Below are 25,461 nucleotides of genomic sequence, written 5' to 3'. Positions count from 1 at the left end.
GTGCTTGTCTCTGCTTGTCAGAACTGCAGTCTGGTGCTTGTCTCTGCTTGTCAGAACTGCAGTCTGGTGCTTGTGTCTGCTTGCCAGAACTGCAGTCTGGTGCTTGTCTCTGCTTGTCAGAACTGCAGTCTGGTGCTTGTCTCTGCTTGTCAGAACTGCAGTCTAGTGCTTGTGTCTGCTTGCCAGAACTGCAGTCTGGTGCTTGTCTCTGCTTGTCAGAACTGCAGTCTGGTGCTTGTCTCTGCTTGCCAGAACTGCAGTCTGGTGCTTGTCTCTGCTTGCCAGAACTGCAGTCTGGTGCTTGTGTCTGCTTGCCAGAACTGCAGTCTGGTGCTTGTCTCTGCTTGTCAGAACTGCAGTCTGGTGCTTGTCTCTGCTTGCCAGAACTGCAGTCTGGTGCTTGTCTCTGCTTGCCAGAACTGCAGTCTGGTGCTTGTCTCTGCTTGCCAGAACTGCAGTCTGGTGCTTGTCTCTGCTTGTCAGAACTGCAGTCTGGTGCTTGTCTCTGCTTGCCAGAACTGCAGTCTGGTGCTTGTGTCTACTTGCCAGAACTGCAGTCTGGTGCTTGTGTCTGCTTGCCAGAACTGAAGTCTGGTGCTTGTCTCTGCTTGCCAGAACTGCAGTCTGGTGCTTGTGTCTACTTGCCAGAACTGCAGTCTGGTGCTTGTGTCTGCTTGCCAGAACTGCAGTCTGGTGCTTGTCTCTGCTTGTCAGAACTGCAGTCTGGTGCTTGTCTCTGCTTGCCAGAACTGCAGTCTGGTGCTTGTCTCTGCTTGCCAGAACTGCAGTCTGGTGCTTGTCTGCTTGCCAGAACTGCAGTCTGGTGCTTGTCTCTGCTTGCCAGAACTGCAGTCTGGTGCTTGTCTCTGCTTGCCAGAACTGCAGTCTGGTGCTTGTGTCTGCTTGCCAGTACTGTAGTCTGGTGCTTGTGTCTGCTTGCCAGAACTGCAGTCTGGTGCTTGTCTCTGCTTGCCAGAACTGCAGTCTGGTGCTTGTCTCTGCTTGCCAGAACTGTAGTCTGGTGCTTGTCTCTGCCAGAACTGCAGTCTGGTGCTTGTCTCTGCTTGCCAGAACTGCAGTCTGGTGCTTGTGTCTGCTTGCCAGAACTGCAGTCTGGTGCTTGTCTCTGCTTGCCAGAACTGCAGTCTGGTGCTTGTCTCTGCTTGCCAGTACTGCAGTCTGGTGCTTGTCTCTGCTTGCCAGAACTGCAGTCTGCTGCTTGTGTCTGCTTGCCAGTACTGCAGTCTGGTGCTTGTCTCTGCTTGCCAGTACTGCAGTCTGGTGCTTGTCTCTGCTTGCCAGTACTGCAGTCTGGTGCTTGTCTCTGCTTGCCAGTACTGCAGTCTGGTGCTTGTCTCTGCTTGCCAGTACTGCAGTCTGGTGCTTGTCTCTGCTTGCCAGTACTGCAGTCTGGTGCTTGTCTCTGCTTGCCAGTACTGCAGTCTGGTGCTTGTCTCTGCTTGCCAGTACTGCAGTCTGGTGCTTGTCTCTGCTTGCCAGTACTGCAGTCTGGTGCTTGTCTCTGCTTGCCAGTACTGCAGTCTGGTGCTTGTCTCTGCTTGCCAGTACTGCAGTCTGGTGCTTGTCTCTGCTTGCCAGTACTGTAATCTGGTGCTTGTCTCTGCTTGCCAGTACTGTAGTCTGGTGCTTGTGTCTACTTGCCAGTACTGCAGTCTGGTGCTTGTCTCTGCTTGCCAGTACTGCAGTCTGGTGCTTGTCTCTGCTTGCCAGTACTGCAGTCTGGTGCTTGTCTCTGCTTGCCAGTACTGTAGTCTGGTGCTTGTCTCTGCTTGCCAGTACTGTAGTCTGGTGCTTGTGTCTACTTGCCAGTACTGCAGTCTGGTGCTTGTCTCTGCTTGCCAGTATTGCAGTCTTTTGCTTGTCTCTGCTTGCCAGTACTGCAGTCTGGTGCTTGTCTCTGCTTGCCAGTACTGCAGTCTGGTGCTTGTCTCTGCTTGCCAGTACTACAGTCTGGTGCTTGTCTCTGCTTGCCAGTACTGTAGTCTGTTGCTTGTGTCTACTTGCCAGTACTGTAGTCTGCTGCTTGTGTCTACTTGCCAGTACTGTAGTCTGCTGCTTGTGTCTACTTGCCAGTACTGCAGTCTGGTGCTTGTCTCTGCTTGCCAGTACTGTAGTCTGGTACTTGTGTCTACTTGCCAATACTGTAGTACGGTACTTGTGTCTACTTGCCAGTACTGTAGTCTGGTGCTTGTCTCTGCTTGCCAGTACTGCAGTCTGGTGCTTGTCTCTGCTTGCCAGTACTGCAGTCTGGTGCTTGTCTCTGCTTGCCAGTACTGCAGTCTGGTGCTTGTCTCTGCTTGCCAGTACCGTAGTCTGGTGATTGTGTCTACTTGCCAGTACTGTAGTCTGGTGCTTGTGTCTACTTGCCAGTACTGTAGTCTGGTGCTTGTCTCTGCTTGCCAGTACTGTAGTCTGCTGCTTGTATCTACTTGCCAGTACTGTAGTCTGCTGCTTGTGCCTACTTGCCAGTACTGTAGTCTGCTGCTTGTGTCTACTTGCCAGTACTGTAGTCTGCTGCTTGTGTCTACTTGCCAGTACTGTAGTCTAGTGCTTGTCTCTGCTTGCCAGTACTGTAGTCTGGTGCTTGTGTCTACTTGCCAGTACTGCAGTCTGGTGCTTGTCTCTGCTTGCCAGTACTGCAGTCTGGTGCTTGTCTCTGCTTGCCAGTACTGTAGTCTGGTGCTTGTGTCTACTTGCCAGTACTGTAGTCTGCTGCTTGTGTCTACTTGCCAGTACTGCAGTCTGGTGCTTGTCTCTGCTTGCCAGTACTGTAGTCTGGTGCTTGTCTCTGCTTGCCAGTACTGTAGTCTGGTGCTTGTGTCTACTTGCCAGTACTGTAGTCTGCTGCTTGTGTCTACTTGCCAGTACTGTAGTCTGGTGCTTGTCTCTGCTTGCCAGTACTGTAGTCTGGTGCTTGTGTCTACTTGCCAGTACTGCAGTCTGGTGCTTGTCTCTGCTTGCCAGTACTGCAGTCTGGTGCTTGTCTCTGCTTGCCAGTACTGTAGTCTGCTGCTTGTGTCTACTTGCCAGTACTGTAGTCTGCTGCTTGTGTCTACTTGCCAGTACTGTAGTCTGGTGCTTGTCTCTGCTTACCAGTACTGTAGTCTGGTGCTTGTCTCTGCTTGCCAGTACTGTAGTCTGGTGCTTGTCTTTGCTTGCCAGTACTGTAGTCTGCTGCTTGTGTCTACTTGCCAGTACTGCAGTCTGGTGCTTGTCTCTGCTTGCCAGTACTGTAGTCTGGTGCTTGTCTCTGCTTGCCAGTACTGTAGTCTGGTGCTTGTCTCTGCTTCCCAGTACTGTAGTCCGGTGCTTGTCTCTGCTTGCCAGTACTGTAGTCTGGTGCTTGTCTCTGCTTGCCAGTAGTCTGCTGCTTGTGTCTACTTGCCAGTACTGTAGTCTGCTGCTTGTGTCTACTTGCCAGTACTGTAGTCTGGTGCTTGTCTCTGCTTGCCAGTACTGTAGACTGGTGTTTGTGTCTACTTGCCAGTACTGCAGTCTGGTGCTTGTCTCTGCTTGCCAGTACTGTAGTCTGCTGCTTGTGTCTACTTGCCAGTACTGTAGTCTGGTGCTTGTGTCTACTTGCCAGTACTGTAGTCTGCTGCTTGTGTCTACTTGCCAGTACTGTAGTCTGCTGCTTGTGTCTACTTGCCAGTACTGTAGTCTGGTGCTTGTGTCTACTTGCCAGTACTGCAGTCTGGTGCTTGTCTCTGCTTGCCAGTACTGTAGTCTGCTGTTTGTGTCTACTTGCCAGTACTGTAGTCTGCTGCTTGTGTCTACTTGCCAGTACTGCAGTCTGGTGCTTGTCTCTGCTTGCCAGTACTGTAGTCTGGTGCTTGTCTCTGCTTGCCAGTACTGTAGTCTGGTGCTTGTGTCTACTTAACAGTACTGTAGTCTGCTACTTGTGTCTACTTGCCAGTACTGTAGTCTGCTGCTTGTGTGTACTTGTCAGTACTGTAGTCTGGTGCTTGTGTCTACTTGCCAGTACTGCAGTCTGGTGCTTGTCTCTGCTTGCCAGTACTGTAGTCTGGTGCTTGTCTCTGCTTGCCAGTACTGTAGTCTGGTGCTTGTCTCTGCTTGCCAGTACTGTAGTCTGCTGCTTGTGTCTACTTGCCAGTACTGTAGTCTGCTGCTTGTGTCTACTTGCCAGTACTGTAGTCTGCTGCTTGTGTCTACTTGCCAGTACTGTAGTCTGGTGCTTGTGTCTACTTGCCAGTACTGTAGTCTGCTGCTTGTGTCTGCTTGCCAGTACTGTAGTCTGGTGCTTGTCTCTGCTTGCCAGTACTGTAGTCTGGTGCTTGTCTCTGCTTGCCAGTACTGTAGTCTGGTGTTTGTCTCTGCTTGCCAGTACTGCAGTCTGGTGCTTGTGTCTACTTGCCAGTACTGTAGTCTGGTGCTTGTGTCTACTTGCCAGTACTGTAGTCTGGTGCTTGTGTCTACTTGCCAGTACTGTAGTCTGGTGCTTGTGTCTACTTGCCAGTACTGTAGTCTGGTGCTTGTGTCTACTTGCCAGTACTGTAGTCTGCTGCTTGTGTCTACTTGCAGGACTGCAGTCTGGTGCTTGTCTCTGCTTGCCAGTACTGTAGTCTGCTGCTTGTGTCTACTTGCCAGTACTGTAGTCTGGTGCTTGTGTCTACTTGCCAGTACTGTAGTCTGGTGCTTGTGTCTACTTGCCAGTACTGTAGTCTGCTGCTTGTGTCTACTTGCCAGTACTTTAGTCTGGTGCTTGTGTCTACTTGCAAGTACTGCAGTCTGGTGCTTGTCTCTGCTTGCCAGTACTGTAGTCTGCTGCTTGTGTCTACTTACCAGTACTGCAGTCTGGTGCTTGTCTCTGCTTGCCAGTACTGTAGTCTGGTGCTTGTGTCTGCTTGCCAGTACTGTAGTCTGGTGCTTGTCTCTGCTTGCCAGTACTGTAGTCTGGTGCTTGTGTCTACTTGCCAGTACTGTAGTCTGGTGCTTGTCTCTGCTTGCCAGTACTGTAGTCTGGTGCTTGTGTCTACTTGCCAGTACTGTAGTCTGCTGCTTGTCTCTGCTTGCCAGTACTGTAGTCTGGTGCTTGTCTCTGCTTGCCAGTACTGCAGTCTTCTGCTTGTGTCTCCTTGCCAGTACTGTAGTCTGCTGCTTGTGTCTACTTGCCAGTACTGTAGTCCGGTGCTTGTCTCTGCTTGCCAGTACTGTAGTCTGCTGCTTGTGTCTACTTGCCAGTACTGTAGTCTGCTGCTTGTGTCTACTTGCCAGTACTGTAGTCTGGTGCTTGTCTCTGCTTACCAGTACTGTAGTCTGGTGCTTGTCTCTGCTTGCCAGTACTGTAGTCTGGTGCTTGTCTTTGCTTGCCAGTACTGTAGTCTGCTGCTTGTGTCTACTTGCCAGTACTGCAGTCTGGTGCTTGTCTCTGCTTGCCAGTACTGTAGTCTGGTGCTTGTCTCTGCTTGCCAGTACTGTAGTCTGGTGCTTGTCTCTGCTTCCCAGTACTGTAGTCCGGTGCTTGTCTCTGCTTGCCAGTACTGTAGTCTGGTGCTTGTCTCTGCTTGCCAGTAGTCTGCTGCTTGTGTCTACTTGCCAGTACTGTAGTCTGCTGCTTGTGTCTACTTGCCAGTACTGTAGTCTGGTGCTTGTCTCTGCTTGCCAGTACTGTAGACTGGTGTTTGTGTCTACTTGCCAGTACTGCAGTCTGGTGCTTGTCTCTGCTTGCCAGTACTGTAGTCTGCTGCTTGTGTCTACTTGCCAGTACTGTAGTCTGGTGCTTGTGTCTACTTGCCAGTACTGTAGTCTGCTGCTTGTGTCTACTTGCCAGTACTGTAGTCTGCTGCTTGTGTCTACTTGCCAGTACTGTAGTCTGGTGCTTGTGTCTACTTGCCAGTACTGCAGTCTGGTGCTTGTCTCTGCTTGCCAGTACTGTAGTCTGGTGCTTGTCTCTGCTTGCCAGTACTGTAGTCTGGTGCTTGTGTCTACTTAACAGTACTGTAGTCTGCTACTTGTGTCTACTTGCCAGTACTGTAGTCTGCTGCTTGTGTGTACTTGCCAGTACTGTAGTCCGGTGCTTGTGTCTCCTTGCCAGTACTGCAGTCTGGTGCTTGTCTCTGCTTGCCAGTACTGTAGTCTGGTGCTTGTCTCTGCTTGCCAGTACTGTAGTCTGGTGCTTGTCTCTGCTTGCCAGTACTGTAGTCTGCTGCTTGTGTCTACTTGCCAGTACTGTAGTCTGCTGCTTGTGTCTACTTGCCAGTACTGTAGTCTGCTGCTTGTGTCTACTTGCCAGTACTGTAGTCTGGTGCTTGTGTCTACTTGCCAGTACTGTAGTCTGCTGCTTGTGTCTGCTTGCCAGTACTGTAGTCTGGTGCTTGTCTCTGCTTGCCAGTACTGTAGTCTGGTGCTTGTCTCTGCTTGCCAGTACTGTAGTCTGGTGTTTGTCTCTGCTTGCCAGTACTGCAGTCTGGTGCTTGTGTCTACTTGCCAGTACTGTAGTCTGGTGCTTGTGTCTACTTGCCAGTACTGTAGTCTGGTGCTTGTGTCTACTTGCCAGTACTGTAGTCTGGTGCTTGTGTCTACTTGCCAGTACTGTAGTCTGGTGCTTGTGTCTACTTGCCAGTACTGTAGTCTGCTGCTTGTGTCTACTTGCCAGTACTGCAGTCTGGTGCTTGTCTCTGCTTGCCAGTACTGTAGTCTGCTGCTTGTGTCTACTTGCCAGTACTGTAGTCTGCTGCTTGTGTCTACTTGCCAGTACTGTAGTCTGGTGCTTGTGTCTACTTGCCAGTACTGTAGTCTGCTGCTTGTGTCTACTTGCCAGTACTGTAGTCTGGTGCTTGTGTCTACTTGCCAGTACTGCAGTCTGGTGCTTGTCTCTGCTTGCCAGTACTGTAGTCTGCTGCTTGTGTCTACTTGCCAGTACTGCAGTCTGGTGCTTGTCTCTGCTTGCCAGTACTGTAGTCTGGTGCTTGTGTCTGCTTGCCAGTACTGTAGTCTGGTGCTTGTCTCTGCTTGCCAGTACTGTAGTCTTCTGCTTGTCTCTGCTTGCCAGTACTGTAGTCTGGTGCTTGTGTCTACTTGCCAGTACTGTAGTCTGGTGCTTGTCTCTGCTTGCCAGTACTGTAGTCTGGTGCTTGTGTCTACTTGCCAGTACTGTAGTCTGCTGCTTGTCTCTGCTTGCCAGTACTGTAGTCTGGTGCTTGTCTCTGCTTGCCAGTACTGCAGTCTTCTGCTTGTGTCTCCTTGCCAGTACTGTAGTCTGCTGCTTGTGTCTACTTGCCAGTACTGTAGTCCGGTGCTTGTCTCTGCTTGCCAGTACTGTAGTCTGCTGCTTGTGTCTGCTTGCCAGTACTGTAGTCTGGTGCTTGTCTCTGCTTGCCAGTACTGTAGTCTGGTGCTTGTCTCTGCTTGCCAGTACTGTAGTCTGGTGCTTGTCTCTGCTTGCCAGTACTGCAGTCTGGTGCTTGTGTCTACTTGCCAGTACTGTAGTCTGGTGCTTGTGTCTGCTTGCCAGTACTGTAGTCTGGTGCTTGTGTCTACTTGCCAGTACTGTAGTCTGGTGCTTGTCTCTGCTTGCCAGTACTGTAGTCTGCTGCTTGTGTCTACTTGCCAGTACTGCAGTCTGGTGCTTGTCTCTGCTTGCCAGTACTGTAGTCTGCTGCTTGTGTCTACTTGCCAGTACTGTAGTCTGCTGCTTGTGTCTACTTGCCAGTACTGTAGTCTGGTGCTTGTGTCTACTTGCCAGTACTGTAGTCTGCTGCTTGTGTCTACTTGCCAGTACTGTAGTCTGGTGCTTGTGTCTACTTGCCAGTACTGCAGTCTGGTGCTTGTCTCTGCTTGCCAGTACTGTAGTCTGCTGCTTGTGTCTACTTGCCAGTACTGCAGTCTGGTGCTTGTCTCTGCTTGCCAGTACTGTAGTCTGGTGCTTGTGTCTGCTTGCCAGTACTGTAGTCTGGTGCATGTCTCTGCTTGCCAGTACTGTAGTCTTCTGCTTGTCTCTGCTTGCCAGTACTGTAGTCTGGTGCTTGTGTCTACTTGCCAGTACTGTAGTCTTCTGCTTGTCTCTTCTTGCCAGTACTGTAGTCTGGTGCTTGTGTCTACTTGCCAGTACTGTAGTCTGCTGCTTGTCTCTGCTTGCCAGTACTGTAGTCTGGTGCTTGTCTCTGCTTGCCAGTACTGCAGTCTTCTGCTTGTGTCTACTTGCCAGTACTGTAGTCTGCTGCTTGTGTCTACTTGCCAGTACTGTAGTCCGGTGCTTGTCTCTGCTTGCCAGTACTGTAGTCTGGTGCTTGTCTCTGCTTGCCAGTACTGTAGTCTGCTGCTTGTGTCTACTTGCCAGTACTGTAGTCCGGTGCTTGTCTCTGCTTGCCAGTACTGTAGTCCGGTGCTTGTCTCTGCTTGCAAGTACTGTAGTCTGGTGCTTGTCTGCTTGCCAGTACTGTAGTCCGGTGCTTGTCTCTGCTTGCCAGTACTGTAGTCTGGTGCTTGTCTGCTTGCCAGTACTGTAGTCCGGTGCTTGTTACCGTTCTTTGTTCATCAACACTTGTTTTCACTGTTGGGCGACCATTCTGATAAGACAATCCAGACAGGATAGTTAACTATCTTCATACACTGACACGATGGTTAACTATCCTCATACACTGACACGATGGTTAACTATCCTCATACACTGACACGATGGTTAACTATCCCCATACACTGACACGATGGTTAACTATCCTCATACACTAACACAATGGTTAACTATCCTCATACACTGACACAATGGTTAACTATCCTCATACACTGACACAATGGTTAACTATCCTCATACACTAACACGATTGTTAACTATCCTCATACACTAACACAGTGGTTAACTATCCTCATACATTAACACAATGGTTAACTATCCTCATACACTAAGACAATGGTTAACTATCCTCATACACTGACTCGTCAGATTAAAACACTACCTTAAAGTCTTTCTAACATTTACACTCTAGCACTGGCTAGTGTATAATTTGTCTTCCATATTTTCTTCAGTTATTCTTTAATATCTTTTCTTTCTTGCCAGTTTACGTACATTAAGACATGTCTCCTTATTGAGCACCAGAATTAAAAATATATACAAAAGCTAGAGATCTACGGAACAAAACACATTTGTTTTCACGTTTGAGCTTGGTGTTTTACTGAATAGCTGTAGAGAACAATTTTAACGTTAGCTTTATTTTTCAGGGCACTTAGCAAGAAGAAGAAAATAGCCGCCGCCAAAATGGAAGAAGCGCGACCGAGGAAAAAGAAAATCGAAGTTTTGGCGGGAGAGGAATGTAAACAAACTTTTGGCGGGCAAGATGGCGGCGGCGCGCCTCGAGGTGATACTAACGCATGAGACCACTTCGAAAGACTACCTTTTAACATAAGAAAGGAGGAGCACCGCAGCAGGCCTACTGACCCACGCTAGGCAGCTCTAAGTCACATACTGGTTTAAGCTAGTCAGGCTCAACCTATTATCTGTCCATCCATCCAGTCAACACTATGACAAGCGTCCAATCAAGGTGAGGAGTCCTCCTTTGATTTTCAAATGTAAAAAATGAAGGATACCACAAGCTCTCGGTCTACAAATTCAACGGCGTTAAAAAAAATAATTCTGGGAAGATAAATTCATTAAAATGGTATAAAATACCGACAGGTTGTTAGGTAAGACACATATGCAATAGTTAGGTATCTTTATTTCGAAACGTTTCGCCTACACAGTAGGCTTCTTCAGTCGAGTACAGAAAAGTTGATAGAAGCAGAAGATACTTGAAGACGATGTAATCAGTCCATCACCCTTAAAGTTTTGAGGTGGTCAGTCCCTCAGTCTGGAGAAGAGCATTGTTCCATGGAATGAAACAATATTGTTTCTTTCCATGGAACAATGCTCTTCTCCAGACTGAGGGACTGACCACCTCAAAACTTTAAGGGTGATGGACTGATTACATCGTCTTCAAGTATCTTCTGCTTCTATCAACTTTTCTGTACTCGACTGAAGAAGCCTACTGTGTAGGCGAAACGTTTCGAAATAAAGATACCTAACTGTTGCATATGTGTCTTACCTAACAAGATGAATTCAGTTGGTGTACTGTCGTGACGTCACGTGTACACAGTTGAGTCACAAGAGCGACCGATGTTGCTGACGTGTCAAGGGAAGCTTAATAATAATAATAAAAATTTCTAGAAGTATACGATATAACTTCGACAGACCATAGCTGAAATCAATGATATACTACTATATATAAAGCCCCTTGTTATGCAGAGCATTTCCCGCAAACTATGTCACTGTTGTCCTCAGGATGTGACCCACACTAGTCGACTAACACCCAGGTACCTATTTTACTGCTAGGTGAACAGGGACAGCAGGTGTCTTAAGGAAACACGTCCTAGTGTTTCCACTCGTACCAGGGATCGAACCAAGGACCTCAATGTGTGAGCTGAGTGCACTACCAACCGAGCTACGGTTAATTTAACACGTAATAACTATATTAATTTTAACGCCCAGAGGTTGTCACACACGGTTGTGTAAAACAAAGATCTGAATAATATCACTTAGGAAAGTCAGGTTGTGACGTCACATCCGGCGGCCATTACCAAAAAAACCACGGTTTCCGGTTTTGTGAAAGTTTATATTTACGTGGTGACCTATTTTATTGGTCCCTTCCCGTCTTCTTTCACACCACTAGTTAATACTCCACCCATATGAATCTCACTCGCCACGAGTTCAAACCCCACCCGCTCCGCGGTTTGTTTGCAATGGTACTATGACTCAAGAAATCGTAATGACACGATTGCAAATAAATCATACCCCCGGCCGGGATTGAACCCGCGGTCATAGAGTCTCAAAACTCCAGCCCGTCGCGTTAGCCACTAGACCATGGTTTATTTGCAATCGTGTCATTACAATTTCTTGAGTCATGTTGACGGCAGTGAAGGGACTTGAGCTAGAGTTCGTCACGGCCGCGCTAGCTGGAGATTCGTCTGTAAAAACTTGCATTTGTGGTCACAGAGGTGCCTGTGCTAACCTTCCTATGGTGTAGAAATATACCTAGTTGGATGAATCTTATTGTGGCTAGCTGGTCTAGTGGCTAACGCGACGGGCTGGAGTTTTGAGACTCTATGACCGCGGGTTCTATCCCGGCCGGGGGTATGGTTTATTTGCAATCGTGTCATTACGATTTCCTGAATCAAAATATTGCAGTACTGATGAAAACTAATCATGAAAAATGTATTTACGTGTGTGTATACACTCTACAGGGATACAAGTTGATGTAGACCAAGAAGCAACAGTCTGGGTGATCAAAAATCTACAAAAAAGTTATGTATCACTGCACAGCGTTAGAGAATGCAACAAATAACAAGAGACGATATAAAGTATAATGATTTGGTTGCTGAACATTAAAATGGTATAAAATACCGACAGATTGTTAGGTAAGACACATATGCAACAGTTAGGTATCTTTATTTCGAAACGTTTCGCCTACACAGTAGGCTTCTTCAGTCGAGTACATTCTGTCAGACACTGCAACACAAGGGTATCTTGGTACAGACCATCAACTTCGACCTCTACTAGTGAGAACGGCTGGGTTTGAGAGGGACCTGCCCTCCCAAAGCAACCTACGTCTCACCTCCTGGCACTATATAAAGGCTCCATCCTGTCACTTCAACTTCATATTGTTTCAGACAACGGAACAATGCTCTTCTCCAGACTGAGGGACTGACCACCTCAAAACTTTAAGGGTGATGGACTGATTACATCGTCTTCAAGTATCTTCTGCTTCTATCAACTTTTCTGTACTCGACTGAAGAAGCCTACTGTGTAGGCGAAACGTTTCGAAATAAAGATACCTAACTGTTGCATATGTGTCTTACCTAACGATTTGGTTGCTGGAGAAACTGCGTGAGGCCAAAAGTAACAGCCTGGTTGATCAGGCCCTGATCCACTGGTAGGCCTGGTCATGTACCTGACCACGGGGGCGTTGACCCCCTCCAGGAATACCCCTCCAGGTATATATCACAGCCGGACTAGAGGACCCAGCTCTTACCTTACTGTGTCTGTCTTGGCTGCATCTGCCTGTATGTGTGCGTATGTCTTTCCTTTTCTATATCTGTGTGTGTGTGTGTGTGTGTGTGTGTGTGTGTGTGTGTGTGTGTATCAATCTCCCTGTGCGTCTTTGTATCTGTGTGTGTTTGTCTGTGGGTGTCCGCATGTCTGGCTGTCTCTGCCTGTGGGTGGGTGGGTGGCTCGCTCTCTCTCTCTCTCTCTCTCTCTCTCTCTCTCTCTCTCTCTCTCTCTCTCTCTCTCTCTCTCTCTCTCTCTCTCTCTCTCTCTCCTTCTCTCTCTCTCTCTCTCTCACGCACACTTACCCAGGTTGTGGTAGGATGTATGACTCTTGTCTCTGGTCCCTTGGGACTCCACACATGCTTGCGAGAGAAGAGTACAGGCATGGTGATGGTTGTCTATGGTAGTGATGGTGCTGGAGCTATGGCGGTGAGAGTTCAAGCGTCACTCCAGGTGCGGCAGACTCCTCCCCGCCAGGACAAGTGTTCCAATATTCCACTCTCCGACTTCCAACACAACAGTGATTACCAGACGATGGTTGAAGAATCATGGAAAGGGAAACATGGTAGGCAACCCACGTACTATCTGCTCCATGGTGTGGCCACCATGTACCAAATATCGTATTCACTTACACTGATGATGGCCACAAGACTGGGCGAAAGGACACGGACCAACTTTTACAAAGTATTGTCATCGTGATTATCCACTTTAAACATCGTGATTATCCACTTTAAACATCGTGATTATCCACTTTAAACATCGTGATTATCCACTTTAAACATCGTGACTATCCACTTTAAACATCGTGATTATCCACTTTAAACATCGTGATTATCCACTTTAAACATCGTGATTATCCACTTTAAACATCGTGATTATCCACTTTAAACATCGTGATTATCCACTTTAAACATCGTGATTATCCACTTTAAACATCGTGACTATCCACTTTAAACATCGTGACTATCCACTTTAAACATCGTGACTATCCACTTTAAACATCGTGACTATCCACTTTAAACATCGTGATTATCCACTTTAAACATCGTGATTATCCACTTTAAACATCGTGACTATCCACTTTAAACATCGTGACTATCCACTTTAAACATCGTGACTATCCACTTTAAACATCGTGATTATCCTGTATAAACATCACAAGTATCGTTAGGTAAGACACATATGCAACAGTTAGGTATCTTTATTTCGAAACGTTTCGCCTACACAGTAGGCTTCTTCAGTCGAGTACAGAAAAGTTGATAGAAGCAGAAGATACTTGAAGACGATGTAATCAGTCCATCACCCTTAAAGTTTTGAGGTGGTCAGTCCCTCAGTCTGGAGAAGAGCATTGTTCCGTTGTCTGAAACAATATGAAGTTGAAGTGACAGGATGGAGCTTATATAGTGCCAGGAGGTGAGACGTAGGTTGCTTTGGGAGGGCAGGTCCCTCTCAAACCCAGCCGTTCTCACTAGTAGTTGTTGTCGAAGTTGATGGTCTGTACCAAGATACCCTTGTGTTGCAGTGTCTGACAGAATGAACATTAAAATGGTATAAAATACCGACAGATTGTTAGGTAAGACACATATGCAACAGTTAGGTATCTTTATTTCGAAACGTTTCGCCTACACAGTAGGCTTCTTCAGTCGAGTACAGAAAAGTTGATAGAAGCAGAAGATACTTGAAAATAAAGATACCTAACTGTTGCATATGTGTCTTACCTAACAATCTGTCGGTATTTTATACCATTTTAATGTTCATTCTGTCAGACACTGCAACACAAGGGTATCTTGGTACAGACCATCAACTTCGACAACCTCTACTAGTGAGAACGGCTGGGTTTGAGAGGGACCTGCCCTCCCAAAGCAACCTACGTCTCACCTCCTGGCACTATATAAGCTCCATCCTGTCACTTCAACTTCATATTGTTTCAGACAACGGAACAATGCTCTTCTCCAGACTGAGGGACTGACCACCTCAAAACTTTAAGGGTGATGGACTGATTACATCGTCTTCAAGTATCTTCTGCTTCTATCAACTTTTCTGTACTCGACTGAAGAAGACTACTGTGTAGGCGAAACGTTTCGAAATAAAGATACCTAACTGTTGCATATGTGTCTTACCTAACAATCTGTCGGTATTTTATACCATTTTAATGTTCATCACAAGTATCCTTTATAACCATAATACACACACACTCCTGTTTACCACATATATAAATATACACGTATATATATTATTTATACTCGTATTTAACAGAAAAAAATTATTTCCGTCAACATTAAAAGACAAAACGGATTTCTGCACACTTCACGCTTAACCAGTCATTTCCACTCGTTATACCTCGTTAATATTTAATTATTCACTATAATGTCACCGGCTATTAATCGCTGTAACATTTCGTTCCACTTTCGTGAGTTACAAGGATTTCACGTTTTTTTCGCATTATCGTTTATAACTTTGTTATGTCTGTGTCTGGTACTGGAATATTAGGAGGCGGGTAAATAATGGAAGGGTAGGGCATAGAAATGCAGTTAGAAGCCCGAGTAGGTCTATCACTGGCTGGCTGACAGGCTGGTTGGCAGGCTGGTAGGCTGGCTGGCTGGCTGGCTGGCTGGCTGGCAGGCAGGCAGGCAGGCAGGCAGGCAGGCAGGCAGGCAGGCAGGCAGGCAGGCAGGCAGGCAGGCAGGCAGGCAGGCAGGCAGGCAGGCAGGCAGGCAGGCTGGCAGGCTGGCAGGCTGGCAGGCTGGCTGCTCGATGAATGACTTGCATAATTTTAGATAAAGTTAGGTCATACACAGGTCAGAGAGGCGGGAAAGGTCAAAGTTCGTGGTAGGTCAATTTTGGTGACCACCTGAGAGGTAACAGATGGTAGAAGATGGATACTGTAGTCTCCTCAGCTCTCCTCTCCTTTCACTTCACCGCCACCACGACCCGCTCCCACACCAGGCCTCTTTGTTGATGGCCTGATTAATTAGGCTATTGGTACTAGCAAACACCAGCAACAGTTGTGCTAAGTCGAGCTACTGATGCTCTCATCTACTGTACATGATTCTTCAAGACCCAGGGACTGATTACCGAATCTCCCACTGTCTTCTTTACATAATTCTTCAAAACTGAAGGACAGATTACCCCATCTCCGACAGTCTTCCGTGCGCGCGCGTGTATATATATATATATATATATATATATATATATATATATATATATATATATATATATATTATATATATGTCGTGCCGAATAGGCAGAACTTGCTATCTTGGCTTAAATAGCAACATTCATCTTGCCATATAGGACAAGCGAAAATTTGTGTATGCAATAATTTCGCCAAAATCATTCTGAACCTAACGAAAAAAATATATTTCACTGTGTTTGTTTAGTATTAAATTATTGTAAACAAATCTAAAATATATTTAGCTGGGATAGGCTAAAATAAATTGTTCTTGTTATAATAAGGTTAGGTAAGTTTTCTAAGATTCTTTTGGAGCAAAATTAAAATTTTTTACATTAACATTAATGAAAAACTATCTTTAAATATATAAGAGAAAATTTCAGAAAGGACTTAATTTTAAATGAGTTCTTGCTAATTGACCAGTTTTAAATATTCGGCACGACATATATATATATATATATATATATATATATATATATATATATATATATATATATATATATATATATATATATATATATATATATATATATATATATAATACACACACACACACACACACACACACACACACACACACACACACACACACATTACAGAGCCAGTAGACCAGTGGTGTACTTCACAAACAAGGACTGCAAGTCTACCTTCTGACGGAAGTATGAGCGACAACATATCTTACACAACAGCAGCCGACAACTCACTACCAGTTATCTTATCACTGACACCACCCAACTCATTCTTTACAACTCATCCAAATATTACCTTTATAACTCATCTTTGTATACAGAGAATTTCTACCTTATAGCTGCTTCTTTCTTAACGTAAAAAAAGGAACACTTATGTACGATATGTTGGGCTAGGTTAGATTTTGTTACCGAAAAAATAATAGTCATCCCATGTACCCAAAATATAACCGTTTTCAATAAACAATTCAATATTTAAAAATGCATAATATTAAAACGAGCAGCTAACTCAATAATGACTCGATTCTTTCAGAAACATTATTTGAAGTGCATAGCTTCAAGAGAAGGTATGATAAGGCTCAAGATTTGAGAAACCTATAGTGCTGGTCGGCGTAGTTTAAGTGGCGGGACCAGGAGCCATGACTCGACCCCAACAACTCCAGCAAACACAAATCTGAAGGCAGTGAGTGAAACGATAATGATGTGAGCATTATACACAGTTTTAGGAAGAGACACTCAAGGCCAGAAGTCAATACAGCTGCTCCTCAGTAGCGAGGAAGGGCCAGGAGCTATACAATTCTGAGAGTACACATTATATATGACAGGTAAACCTCTTTACTTTCCCTTCTGCATGATTGCTCAATATGTTGAACCCGTACGACCAGACCCACTTCTGTGACCCCCCCCCCTCTCTCTCTCTCTCTCTCTCCCTCCCTCATCCCTTCCTACTCACCGCGTCTCTTTCTACCCCTTCCCTTCACTCACTTAATTCTGCCTATCTTACCCCCTTATCATCCAGTACCACCTTAAACCACTCAAGAGATGCTACCCTCCACCCCATTAAAACACCCCCAACATCCCCCTACTTAAAGCATCCTCCGACATCCCCCTTCCATCACCTACCCTCTCTTAGTCCACCACCCATGCGTGACCGTCCCTGTCCTTGTTACCGTTGTTAGAACGTCAACTAGGGAAGGACTCCATAAGCCACACATTTACTTACACGAGTTGAAATAACGATTTGGATTATCTTTAACCAATCTTTACCCCTCACGCTTCCCCCCCCTCACTTAATTTACACCCTTTCATTTCTTCCCCTCTTCCCAGTAACTCCCATAACCTATATTTCCACCACCCTATACATTCCATACACATGTTGAACATGGTATGAAATACCCACATGTGTAAGAGCTTCGTATCGTTCCACGGAGCTGAACTCTTATCCAGGCTGAGGGACTGACCACCTCTAATATTATTTCTCCAAGGTTGATGGACTGATTACATCTTTATTTCCCTACTACCGCTGCCTCTGTATTTGACTGAAGAAGACTACTGTGTAAGCGAAACTTTTCATCAATAAAGACACCCAAATGCTGCACATAAAACATTCCATACTCTGTGGACTTTATAGGAAACGTCTCGACCTAAGTGGCTTCCTCAGTCCTTACGACTTTACGTGTCTTTTGCAACATCTTGACGGTATTACCAAACCATTTTTCATTTCATACACTATACACGTCTTGTTCTCCTGCTTCACTGCCTCCGTCTACCACTGGAGACTCAATACTAGACTTCAAGACATAACCAGAACTCCCAACTCGTAGTGAACGACAGCTCAGTGTAGTGTCGTGAGCCAAAATTCAGAATAGCAGAGATCAACTAAATTTTATAGCTCTCACAGAGACAAAACTGTGACGAATAGTACCCAATACAATCTTCCCCAAGAGTTGATGTAAACCCACATCAACTAGTTTACTGATTACACGAGGTAAGCAAGGTAAACTACCCGTAAAACAGGACACCGGGACAGAAGCAAAAATAACAGGGAAACAGTGCACAAAATAACAGAGATCAAGAAGAACCAGGACATAGTACTGGCCACATCAGGGTTCTGCCGTGTGAAATTAACACACTCAGTAACACAGCAAGAAGAACCAGCCACATTACAGTTGTGTTGTGTGTTATCCGCGTGAGTGCCAGAAATGAGAGTACCGGCGTGTCAGCCAGCGGCACTGCACCACCCCTATACGGTTTTAGTGCTCTACCCTCCCCCGTAAACTGTAATATCGCGTCAAACTACATAAACCACTAAAATAAACGTAACGAGATGAATCAGCAAAAGGTCGAACTTTCACCTTAAACAAGTCAGTCATACCAGAAATTGATTAAAGGAATACCAGGGAGAACCACGGACCACAATACCAGGGAGAACCACGGACCACAATACCAGGGAGAACCACTGACCACAATACCAGGGAGAACCACTGACCACAATATCAGGGAGAACCACTGACCACAATATCAGGGAGAACCAATGACCACAATACCAGGGAGAACCACTGACCACAATATCAGGGAGAACCACTGACCACAATACCAGGGAGAACCACTGACCACAATACCAGGGAGAACCACTGACCACAATATCAGGGAGAACCACGGACCACAATATCAGGGAGAACCACTGACCACAATATCAGGGAGAACCACTGACCACAATACCAGGGAGAACCACGGACCACAATACCAGGGAGAACTACTGACCACAATACCAGGGAGAACCACTGACCACAATATCAGGGAGAACCACTGACCACAATACCAGGGAGAACCACGGACCACAATACCAGGGAGAACCACGGACCACAATATCAGGGAGAACCACTGACCACAATATCAGGGAGAACCACTGACCACAATACCAGGGAGAACCACGGACCACAATATCAGGGAGAACCACTGACCACAATATCAGGGAGAACCACTGACCACAATACCAGGGAGAACCACGGACCACAATACCAGGGAGAACCACGGACCACAATATCAGGGAGAACCACTGACCACAATATCAGGGAGAACCACTGACCACAATACCAGGGAGAACCACGGACCACAATATCAGGGAGAACCACTGACCACAATATCAGGGAGAACCACTGACCACAATATCAGGGAGAACCACTGACCACAATACCAGGGAGAACCAATGACCACAATACCAGGGAGAACCATGGACCACAATATCAGGGAGAACCACTGACCACAATATCAGGGAGAACCACTGACAACAATATCAGGGAGAACCACTGACCACAATATCAGGGAGAACCAATGACCACAATACCAGGGAGAACCACGGACCACAATATCAGGGAGAACCACTGACCACAATATCAGGGAGAACCACTGACCACAATATCAGGGAGAACCAATGACCACAATACCAGGGAGAACCACGGACCACAATATCAGGGAGAACCACTGACCACAATATCAGGGAGAACCAATGACCACAATACCAGGGAGAACCACGGACCACAATATCAGGGAAAACCACTGACCACAATATCAGGGAGAACCACTGACCACAATATCAGGGAGAACCACTGACCACAATATCAGGGAGAACCAATGACCACAATACCAGGGAGAACCACTGACCACAATACCAGGGAGAACCACTGACCACAATATCAGAGAGAACCACTGCCCACAATATCAGGGAGAACCACTGACCACAATATCAGGGAGAACCAATGACCACAATACCAGGGAGAACCACTGACCACAATACCAGGGAGAACCACTGACCACAATATCAGGGAGAACCACTGACCACAATACCAGGGAGAAGCAAGCAAGCAGAATGTGAAGGACATGTAAACTAGACTACAGCATGTAGTGAAGGGAGGAAAAGGGGAGAGGGAGAGAGAGAGAGAGAGAGAGAGAGAGAGAGAGAGAGAGAGAGAGAGAGAGAGAGAGAGAGAGAGAGAGAGAGAGAGAGAGAGAGAGAGAGAGAGAGAGCGCACCACCACTGGATCGAGTACCATCAATCATAATAACAACAGTAGTGGTGGTGGTGTGGGGGAAGGCAGCCAAGAGAAAACACAAATGCTGCTTCCTGGAACTACTGCTGCAGATAAATGTAAATACGTCAATCAACCAGTGGTTGTCCACCAGGGAGAGACCCTTGATGAGTGAGACACAAGAAGAGAACACTGTATCAACATCCGTGGCCCCAGGTTATTCAACATCTTACCACAAGATATCAGAAACACTGTTGGAACAAGTGTAGAAGTCTTCAACAGGAAACTGGACAAGTACCTTCACCAGGTGCCAGATCAACCAGGCTGTGATGGATATGTGGAGCAGCGGACCACCAGCATCTACCGTCTGGGTGACCAAGCAAGCACCAGACGAGCTTGGCCCATGGACGGGCTCCGGGAATACTCTCGGAACTCATCAAAGGTATAAAGAGGAACCATGAAGCGAGTCGGGGAAGATACCTCAAACATGTTTCCGGGGATCAATGCCCCTGTGACCCGGTCCCAGACCAGGACTCCTGGTAAATCAAGGCTTGATCGACTAGACTGTTACTGCTAGGCGCACGCAGTCCAACATACAAACCACAGCCCGGCTGATTAGGAACTGAGAGACTTACGACACTAAACAATAGCAAGTCCCTGGCAGTAGTGTTTACAACACTGTATGATACCCAGGTAACGCCACACCTCCAGTATCACCCCACTCTTGTATCTCCAACCCTCTCATTCCTCTAGTATCACCCCACTCTTGTATCTCTAACCCTCTCATTCCTCTAGTATCACCCCACTCTTGTATCTCCAACCCTCTCATTCCTCTAGTATCACCCCACTCTTGTATCTCCAACCCTCTCATTCCTCTAGTATCACCCCACTCTTGTATCTCTAACCCTCTCATTCCTCTAGTATCACCCCACTCTTGTATCTCCAACCCTCTCATTCCTCTAGTATCACCCCACTCTTGTATCTCCAACCCTCTCATTCCTCTAGTATCACCCCACTCTTGTATCTCCAACCCTCTCATTCCTCTAGTATCACCCCACTCTTGTATCTCCAACCCTCTCATTCCTCTAGTATCACCCCACTCTTGTATCTCCAACCCTCTCATTCCTCTAGTATCACCCCACTCTTGTATCTCCAACCCTCTCATTCCTCTAGTATCACCCCACTCTTGTATCTCCAACCCTCTCATTCCTCTAGTATCACCCCACTCTTGTATCTCCAACCCTCTCATTCCTCTAGTATCACCCCACTCTTGTATCTCCAACCCTCTCATTCCTCTAGTATCACCCCACTCTTGTATCTCCAACCCTCTCATTCCTCTAGTATCACCCCACTCTTGTATCTCCAACCCTCTCATTCCTCTAGTATCACCCCACTCTTGTATCTCCAACCCTCTCATTCCTCTAGTATCACCCCACTCTTGTATCTCCAACCCTCTCATTCCTCTAGTATCACCCCACTCTTGTATCTCCAACCCTCTCATTCCTCTAGTATCACCCCACTCTTGTATCTCCAACCCTCTCATTCCTCTAGTATCACCCCACTCTTGTATCTCCAACCCTCTCATTCCTCTAGTATCACCCCACTCTTGTATCTCCAACCCTCTCATTCCTCTAGTATCACCCCACTCTTGTATCTCCAACCCTCTCATTCCTCTAGTATCACCCCACTCTTGTATCTCCAACCCTCTCATTCCTCTAGTATCACTCCACTCTTGTATCTCCAACCCTCTCATTCCTCTAGTATCACCCCACTCTTGTATCTCCAACCCTCTCATTCCTCTAGTATCACCCCACTCTTGTATCTCCAACCCTCTCATTCCTCTAGTATCACCCCACTCTTGTATCTCTAACCCTCTCATTCCTCTAGTATCACCCCACTCTTGTATCTCCAACCCTCTCATTCCTCTAGTATCACCCCACTCTTGTATCTCCAACCCTCTCATTCCTCTAGTATCACCCCACTCTTGTATCTCTAACCCTCTCATTCCTCTAGTATCACCCCACTCTTGTATCTCCAACCCTCTCATTCCTCTAGTATCACCCCACTCTTGTATCTCCAACCCTCTCATTCCTCTAGTATCACCCCACTCTTGTATCTCCAACCCTCTCATACCTCTAGTATCACCCCACTCTTGTATCTCCAACCCTCTCATTCCTCTAGTATCACCCCACTCCTGTATCTCCAACCCTCTCATTCCTCTAGTATCACCCCACTCTTGTACCTCTAACCCTCTCATTCCTCTAGTATCACCCCACTCTTGTATCTCCAACCCTCTCATTCCTCTAGTATCACCCCACTCTTGTATCTCCAACCCTCTCATTCCTCTAGTATCACCCCACTCTTGTATCTCCAACCCTCTCATTCCTCTAGTATCACCCCACTCTTGTATCTCCAACCCTCTCATTCCTCTAGTATCACCCCACTCTTGTATCTCTAACCCTCTCATTCCTCTAGTATCACCCCACTCTTGTATCTCTAACCCTCTCATTCCTCTAGTATCACCCCACTCTTGTATCTCTAACCCTCTCATTCCTCTAGTATCACCCCACTCTTGTATCTCTAACCCTCTCATTCCTCTAGTATCACCCCACTCTTGTATCTCCAACCCTCTCATTCCTCTAGTATCACCCCACTCTTGTATCTCTAACCCTCTCATTCCTCTAGTATCACCCCACTCTTGTATCTCTAACCCTCTCATTCCTCTAGTATCACCCCACTCTTGTATCTCTAACCCTCTCATTCCTCTAGTATCACCCCACTCTTGTATCTCTTACCCTCTCATTCCTCTAGTATCACCCCACTCTTGTATCTCTAACCCTCTCATTCCTCTAGTATCACCCCACTCTTGTATCTCCAACCCTCTCATTCCTCTAGTATCACCCCACTCTTGTATCTCCAACCCTCTCATTCCTCTAGTATCACCCCACTCTTGTATCTCCAACCCTCTCATTCCTCTAGTATCACCCCACTCTTGTATCTCCAACCCTCTCATTCCTCTAGTATCACCCCACTCTTGTATCTCCAACCCTCTCATTCCTCTAGTATCACCCCACTCTTGTATCTCCAACCCTCTCATTCCTCTAGTATCACCATACTCTTGTATCTCCAACCCTCTCATTCCTCTAGTATCACCCCACTCTTGTATCTCCAACCCTCTCATTCCTCTAGTATCACCCCACTCTTGTATCTCCAACCCTCCCATTCCTCTAGTATCACCCCACTCCTGTATCTCCAACCCTCTCATTCCTCTAGTATCACCCCACTCTTGTATCTCCAACCCTCTCATTCCTCTAGTATCACCCCACTCTTGTATCTCCAACCCTCTCATTCCTCTAGTATCACCCCACTCTTGTATCTCCAACCCTCTCATTCCTCTAGTATCACCCCACTCTTGTATCTCTAACCCTCTCATTCCTCTAGTATCACCCCACTCTTGTATCTCTAACCCTCTCATTCCTCTAGTATCACCCCACTCTTGTATCTCCAACCCTCTCATTCCTCTAGTATCACCCCACTCTTGTATCTCTAACCCTCTCATTCCTCTAGTATCACCCCACTCTTGTATCTCTAACCCTCTCATTCCTCTAGTATCACCCCACTCTTGTATCTCTAACCCTCTCATTCCTCTAGTATCACCCCACTCTTGTATCTCTAACCCTCTCATTCCTCTAGTATCACCCCACTCTTGTATCTCCAACCCTCTCATTCCTCTAGTATCACCCCACTCCTGTATCTCTAACCCTCTCATTCCTCTAGTATCACCCCACTCTTGTATCTCTAACCCTCTCATTCCTCTAGTATCACCCCACTCTTGTATCTCCAACCCTCTCATTCCTCTAGTATCACCCCACTCCTGTATCTCTAACCCTCTCATTCCTCTAGTATCACCCCACTCTTGTATCTCCAACCCTCTCATTCCTCTAGTATCACCCCACTCTTGTATCTCTAACCCTCTCATTCCTCTAGTATCACCCCACTCTTGTATCTCCAACCCTCTCATTCCTCTAGTATCACCCCACTCCTGTATCTCCAACCCTCTCATTCCTCTAGTATCACCCCACTCTTGTATCTCCAACCCTCTCATTCCTCTAGTATCACCCCACTCTTGTATCTCCAACCCTCTCATTCCTCTAGTATCACCCCACTCCTGTATCTCCAACCCTCTCATTCCTCTAGTATCACCCCACTCTTGTATCTCCAACCCTCTCATTCCTCTAGTATCACCCCACTCTTGTATCTCCAACCCTCTCATTCCTCTAGTATCACCCCACTCCTGTATCTCCAACCCTCTCATTCCTCTAGTATCACCCCACTCTTGTATCTCCAACCCTCTCATTCCTCTAGTATCACCCCACTCTTGTATATCCAACCCTCTCATTCCTCTAGTATCACCCCACTCTTGTATCTCTAACCCTCTCATTCCTCTAGTATCACCCCACTCTTGTATCTCTAACCCTCTCATTCCTCTAGTATCACCCCACTCTTGCATCTCCAACCCTCTCATTCCTCTAGTATCACCCCACTCTTGTATCTCCAACCCTCTCATTCCTCTAGTATCACCCCACTCTTGCATCTCCAACCCTCTCATCCATTCGTGAGGTTGGTTAACTTAGTTTAAAGCCTATCTACTACATGATGGTCATAAGGATTGATGTCACTTTTCCACCGTCGGTTCAGTATAGTGGAATACCTAGAATGGGAACTAAAGTAAACTGTGTGTGTATATACACAGACTTCCATCACCGAGTCTTCACATCCTGTGGTTGAGGTGAGTCACGTCAAGTCTCCTGTCACACTGGCCTGACCTGTCAACTAAGCAGTGACCTCAGCAAGAACCAGGTCAATATCTAAGCAGTGACCTCAGCCAGTACCAGGTAAGTTGATTCAGGTATACACAAATACAGTTACATAGGTTATCATACATAGCAGCATATGTGTAGAGAACCTGTAGACCTCAGCAAGTATCAGGTCAATATCTAAGCAGTGACCTGAGCCTGGTCGAGGAATGGGCCGGGGAGGCGTTCATCCCCGGAACATCCTCCAGGTAAACTCCATTTAGTAAGTACAAGGTCAATACCTATCCAGCAACTCAACGCCCTCCGTCCATGTCTAAGAGGATCACCAACAGATCCCTGACTGTCTTCATGATGGAACTCGACAGATTCTTCAAAACAACGGCTCCTGATCAGCCGGGTTGTGGTGCATACTTCGGGCTGCGGGCACTAACAGCTTAGATCAACCAGGCCAGCAACTAGGAGGCCTAGTCTGGAACCGGACCGCGGGGATGACAGTGACCTTCCAGAAGTGACTCCGGGTAAACGCTACGTGGACGTGCAAAAGACAATTATACTACAGGACGGGCAGTTTCACACTGAGCTCTGGCTTACTGATGTCTCCAGCCTCGACCTGAGCTTAATGATGCTTACTGTATTAAGAAAATAATATTAATTTGTAGTCGGCTTAAAGAGCAAGAGAGAGAGACGGGAGGGGGGTGCGACGGAAGGAACAGATGGAGGAGTGAAGGAATAGGAGTGGAGAGGGAGAGAGAGAGAGGGAGAGAGAGAGAGAGAGAGAGAGAGAGAGAGAGAGAGAGAGAGAGAGAGAGAGAGAGAGAGAGAGAGAGAGAGAGAAAGAGAGAGAGAGAGAGAGAGAGATAGAGAGAAAGAGAGAGAGAGAGAGAGAGAGAGAGAGAGAGCCAGTGGTCGCTACAATCAT

At 46.6% G+C, this 25,461-nt stretch overlaps 1 protein-coding gene and 1 long non-coding RNA gene across 9 annotated transcripts in view; one reads left to right on the top strand and one right to left on the bottom strand.

The window, feature by feature from the left end:
• Positions 1-25,461, bottom strand: part of Spn (protein phosphatase 1 regulatory subunit spinophilin) — a 571,930-nt gene that overhangs the window by 102,170 nt on the left and 444,299 nt on the right. The gene's annotated exons all lie outside the window — the stretch shown is intronic.
• Positions 1-25,461, top strand: part of LOC138854609 (uncharacterized) — an 80,657-nt gene that overhangs the window by 7,800 nt on the left and 47,396 nt on the right. For 2 of the 3 annotated variants that reach the window (XR_011393792.1, XR_011393790.1), the window contains exons 2-3: positions 9,199-9,518; positions 16,230-16,379. This is a non-coding gene — a long non-coding RNA (uncharacterized lncRNA). Of the gene's footprint in view, positions 1-9,198; positions 9,519-16,229; positions 16,522-25,461 lie in introns of all 3 variants that reach the window. The other variant, XR_011393791.1, reaches the window with a different exon arrangement.

The sequence above is a fragment of the Cherax quadricarinatus genome, chromosome 5 (genome assembly GCF_038502225.1).
Source record: "Cherax quadricarinatus isolate ZL_2023a chromosome 5, ASM3850222v1, whole genome shotgun sequence".
Lineage (NCBI taxonomy): Eukaryota > Metazoa > Arthropoda > Malacostraca > Decapoda > Parastacidae > Cherax > Cherax quadricarinatus.
This window is presented reverse-complemented; position numbering and strand designations above follow the sequence as displayed.